This window comes from Capsicum annuum, chromosome 8 (assembly GCF_002878395.1).
Source record: "Capsicum annuum cultivar UCD-10X-F1 chromosome 8, UCD10Xv1.1, whole genome shotgun sequence".
Lineage (NCBI taxonomy): Eukaryota > Viridiplantae > Streptophyta > Magnoliopsida > Solanales > Solanaceae > Capsicum > Capsicum annuum.
The window spans coordinates 134695042-134701164 of NC_061118.1; positions in this window are offsets into that span (position 1 = coordinate 134695042).

A 6123-nucleotide genomic window follows, 5' to 3' on the forward strand; every position below is an offset into this window, starting at 1 on the left:
AATTACTGGTTTATTTGGAAAATAGAAACTGACCTTTCGAGTTCTATAAGCTAAAGAAGAATAGCATTAATGGAGCCAATCCATCGCCAAGATTACATAAAAATCCATCATATCAAGTTCTATAACATCCAGTAATGTCTTTCTATGAAGAATGGACACCACACAACCCCTAAAAATTTTTCTAGCAATAATAGGATCACCTACTGGAGTAGACACAGAAAAGGGGTCAAAAATATTTCTAGAACTAAAATCAATGTGTAAAGAGACATAAGGGGTCATATAAGATAGGGTAAAACCCAGATCAATTAAACAATAAAAACTACAAGAGAAGAGTTGTAACATAAATTGATAATGTTTGGTGATGCCTCAGATTCTTGATGAGTAGCAAGTGCATAGAGGTGATTTCGACCATTTTCGGTGCCTGATGTGGTGCCCTTAGGTAGAGGAGCCGAAGAAGTTGAGATCAGAAACTTATTAGCTTCAGTGAAAACTTTAGTTATCAGACAATTTCAATGCAAATAACCAGGAAAACCACAATTAAAATATAAATTCCTTCCCTTCCCATAATATCCATAGTGAAGGTCCACAAAATCAATAAAGGAGGTAAGGTGGGGTCGACTGAGCTCCACTAACTTGAGACTGAAAACTGTTCCTTAGGACCACCACTAGCCTGAAAATAACAATCATCGATGACTGAGGATAAGGAGCACTAACTGTCAAATAAGAACTTTCCCAATTCTTTTTCTTAGTCCAATGTCTACTATCCCTTCTTATAATACCCTAAACTTTTCCTTAAGCCTAATTTCATCTCTAGAGGGTTAAGAAATGACTTCCCAAGTGATTAACATTTAAACCATATGGATTTTCCCTAATTTTAACTTTTTATCATGTGGGAAATTTAATTAGCTTTCCAACGATATAAGATCCGCCCAAATTCGATAAACGGATAAGAAGTTATGGCTAATATAAGTTCTAGTCGTAAAACACCATCATTTTAGTGTTTGGTGTGTCGCGGAGAGGGTCTATTTAACAATTGTCAAATTGCAGTAGAACTCCGCAATAGTGGCGCATCACGGAGGACCCCAATTTCCCAATAGTTAATTTTCAGTGGCCTAGCACGATCGTGACGCATCGCGCTGAACTTCCAGATCCCTACCGTGGGATAACGCGATGGCTTTACATTGTGGTGCCTCCCAGATTCCGATTTTTCAATTTCCAGTGAGCCACCGCGATAGTGGCGCATCACGGTGGCCCATAAAATTGGGTTTCCAGTTTAATTTTTCCAGTTTTATAAAGAAGTTAAAAAAGGCACTTTGGACTTTTTCCAAGCTTCTTAAACTATTCAAACATCAAAATTTAGGGCCACTACAAGCATCATATGAGATTTTTCAAAATTTCCCTCAATCGAAAACCCTAAGTATCCAAAATCCTCTTCTAAGAATCTCAAGGGTTCACCATAGATTTTCTAAATTGAGTCAAGATTCAAGAACCCTCATTCAAGGGCACGACTAGAGTCCCAAAAGTGAAAGTTCATCCAAAGCTTCCAATTCAAGGTATGTGGGGTTTGGACAAGAACAATCCTTTCATTTTTGTGCCTAAATTATTGATTTTTAATAAAGAATTTCATATTTTTGCAAGCGGATTTATACTCAAATTACTTTATTTTGAGATTATGAGATTACGAGTTGTTCAAGTTTTGATTTGCATGATTATTTCACTATTTTATGGCATGAGTTGAGAAATTATGCTATGAGTTGCACATCATCGTATTGATTTGATATTTTCAAGATTGATGTTGTGATTTAAGCTTTATTATGAAACTGAGATTATTTGATCATGGGTATAAGTTTTAAACCAAGTATGAGTTTTGATGTTTCTTGAAGAGTATGTTGTTTAGTATGATTAAATCAACAAGTACTTTGAGTTTAAAGAAAGATTGCTTTGAAGCCTGAGTTAAGACAGGAATCCACATTATTCAGTCTTTATGATTTAAAGCTAAGAGAATTATAATTTGGTTTTCACTATAGACCCTTGAGTTATTTTGAGGTGGATTTTCTAAAAATGCTGAGCTTGAGTACGGGAGTAGTATTTAGCACCGAGCGGGAAGTGCAGGTTTAGTGCATCCTACTTTTCTAGAACTACGTGCCCTTGTAGGATTGAGATTTATGGGCCTGAGGCCAAGATAGTGATCACTAGAGTTGAGGTTCTATTTTGATGGCAAGGGTAGAACAACTCTCCCCAATATGGGTGAGACATTGGACTCCATGTAGTTCACATGGTTTATGTCGAATAGAAGAAACTCCCAAATTTATAAGAGTCTAGAGTTTTTTTCCATGTCTTGAAGTTTCTAAAGTTCTAAGTCCTTGAGTTTCAAAGAAGTTCCATTCTCCTCAAGATGAAATCATGAGTTTAGAAAGCATAGTTTAAAGATTCCCTTAGCTTACAAGTTTTGAGAATGAGAGAAGAATATAGATTTTTGAGTTAAAGTATAATGACTCACGAGATTTGTACTACATGTTTCATTATTCCTGATTTAATAGATTTATGTTTCAGACTTATTCAAGCCATGTGAGTATTCATATTTGCATGCTAGATTTTATAAAGAGTAATGATATTGTTTATGTAAATGCATACACTCCCATATACTCAGTAAATCCTCAAAGTGCTGATCCACATATAGGTCTATGTGCTGTATTGTCTTATAATGTAGGTTCAGGTGCTCAGTCTCAACATCGTTAGTGATCTCCGAGTACCTTGATCTACACTCTGCAGTTGGTGAGTCCTCATAGTTTGAGGATCTATTTCTCAGATCCTCATATTTGATATCAGTATTTATTTCTTTTCAATTAAGTATGAGTCAGTTGGGGATTTGTCCCAATGGCTCTCTAGATCTTGAGTAGTAGAGGCTTTGTCAGACTAGAGTTTTAGATGTTTGTCAGATATTTTTAGTATTTTGTGTTTTTGACATTATATTTTCAGTCTTTTCAATTGAGATTTATTCTTATTATCTGATTTTGAATCCCTGGAGTAAATATGAGATTTAGTAGTAGTCTCAAAGGGTTAGGTTAAGGCTACTTGTAGCATTGAGCATCGTGTGATGCTTTGGGATAAGATTTTGAGGCGTTACAAACTTGGTATCAGAGCCTAAGGTTTAAGGAGTCCTAGGGAGTTTGAAAAGCCATGTTACGTAGAGTCTTGACCATTGGTATGAAACGCGCCACATCTATGAGCAAGAGGCTACGAGATATTTTAGGAAAAGTCATCTATTTCTTTTAGAGTTTATCGTGCCTACAACTATCTCTATCTGCTATTAATTCGTGCTCTTATATGATAGAAAATGCCTCCCCAAAGAGAAAATGCCCATAGGAATAATGAGCCACCTTAACCTGTTGATCCCCTGAATGAGAATGCGACCCATGCCGAATTTTGGGCTACTTTCCAGACTTTTGCCCAAGCGGTGACTGCTATTATGCAGGAAAATAATCTGGTTGCTGTTTTATGTCAGTAAGGGGTTGACGTAGCCACAGCCAGGCTTCGTGACTTTATGAAGATAAACCCACCCGAGTTCTTTGGGTCAAATATAGGTGAGGACCCACAGTTGTATCTTGAGGAGGTGAAAAAAATCACCCAGGTTATGCATGTGAATGAGGAAGAGAGTATAGAACTAGCCTCTTATCATTTGAAAGATATTGCTCATGAATGGGTTGTGGCATGGAGGAAAAATAAAGGGGAGAATGCTGCTCCTATAACTTGGCAGGTGTTCCAAGATGCATTCCTGGATGATTTTTTTCTGTTAGAGATGAGGGAGGCAAAGGTAGAAGAATTTATAAACTTGAGGCAAGGCTCCATACTGTAAAGGAGTACTGCCTTAAGTTCAACTAGTTGGCCAAGTATGCTCCTGAGTTGATAGCTAACACTAGATTTAGTATGAGTAAGTTCGTGACTGGTGTGTCCGGGTTGGTGTTGAAGGAGTGCATAACTGCTATGCTAAATAAAGCTATGGATCTTTCTCGATTGATAACACATGCTCAGCAGATTGAGACTGATAAGATAGGGGAGAGAGATAGGGTAAGGGGAAACAAGAGAGCTAAATTAGAGCAATAAAGTATGTCTAGACTAGATCCCATGGAGGGAACGTCCTCAGTTTCAAAACCGTTCATTTATGCCTGCACCATCATCAGCTAGTGCTCCCGCACCTATATGTAGGCAAAAGTAGAGGAATAGACCTTCTATGTCTAAATTCTAGAACTATGTGAGTAATAGACCTCGTGGTCCTCCATACACTAAGTGTGGTAGGAACCATCCTGATGAGTGCTTAGCTGATTAGAGGGGTTGTTTTAGTTGTGGTAAGTTAGGCCACAAACTTAGAAAGTGTCCGCATGCCAGGTAGGGGAACCTTGATGTTAGCCCCCAAATGCAAGCTACCAATGCACCAGCTCCTTTATCCCGTCCCGCTCCCCCTTAGGGTGCTTCATCTAGTACCGGTGGCGGTCAGTGCTAGAACTGATTCTATGCTTTTCTGGTATTCACCAGATATGGTTACTGGTATGCTTTGTATCTTTCATTTTGACGTGTCTGTATTGTTGGACCCTGGGTCAAGTTTTTCTTATGTGATACCATTGGTTGCTGTGAATTTTGAGATAAACTCTGAAAAAATCCTTGAGCCTATCCTAGTATCTACCCCAGTAGGTGAGTCAGTTATTGCTAAGCAAGTGTATAAAAAGTGTCCCATTGTTGGTCTTCATAAAGTCATGTTTCCTGATTTGATAGAGTTAGACATGGTCGATTTTGACCTTATTCTGGGTATGGATTATCTTCACTCCTGTTATGTATCTATAGACTGTCGTACCCGTGTGGTTAAGTTTCAATTTCTAGATGAGCCATTTTTTGAGTGGTCGGGTGGTTCTGTATCTTCGAAGAGTTAGTTCATATCCTATCTTAAAGCTAGAAAGTTGATATCCAAAGGTTGCATTTATCATCTAATTCGAGTTAAGGATACTAAGTCTGAAACTCTAACTATTCAGTCAGTCAATATAGTTAATGAGTATCCTGATATTTTTCTGAAAAATTTCCCAAGGGTACCTCTCGATAGAGAGATAGAATTTAGGATTGACGTTCTTTCTGATACACAACCTATTTCTATTCCTCCTTACCGTATGGCACCCGTAGAGCTTAAGGAGTTGAAATAACAACTCAAAGATCTTCTAGATAAGGTTTTATAAGGCCCAGTGTCCCTCAATGGGGCGCACCTGTCCTGTTCGTGCGAAAGAAAGATAGTTCTTTGCGTATGTGCATTGACTATCTTCAGCTTAATAAAGTTACAGTTAAGAATAAGTACTCTCTTCCGAGAATATATGACCTGTTTGATCAATTGCAAGGTGCAAGTTATTTCTTCAAGGCAGACCTTAGATCCGGCTATCATCAACTTAAAGTAAGCGAGTGTGATATCCCTAAGACAGCCTTCCGAACTCGTTATTGTCATTTTGAGTTTCTTGTCATGTCTTTCGGGCTAACCAATGCTCCAGAAGCTTTCATGGATCTCATGAATCGAGTGTTCAAATAGTATCTTGATATATTCGTCATAGTATTCATAGATGATATCCTTGTTTACTCTCGTAGTAAGGATGACCATGCAGATCATCTCCGAGCTATTTTGCAAACTTTTAGAGATCATCAGTTGTTGGCCAAATTCAGTAAGTGTGAGTTTTGGCTAAGGTCCGTATCCTTTGTGGATCATATCATTTCAGCCAAAGGCATTAGAGTCGATCCCTAAAAGATAGAAACTGTGAGAAATTAGCCTAGACCTATCTCTCTATCCGACATTAGGAGTTTCTTGGGTCTAGATGGCTATTACCACCATTTTGTTAAAGGTTTCTCATCTATTGCATCTCCCATGACCCAATTGACCCAAAATAAAGTTAAGTTTCTTTGGTCAAATTCTTGTAAGAAGAGTTTTCAGGAGTTGAAGACTCGACTCATTTCAGCCCCGGTGTTGACTTTGCCTGATGGTATAGATAGTTTTGTGGTGTATTGCGATGCCTCTAGAGTTGGCTTGGGTTGTGTGTTGATGCAAAGGGGTAAGGCTATATCCTACACCTCTAGACAGTTGAAGCCGCATAAAAA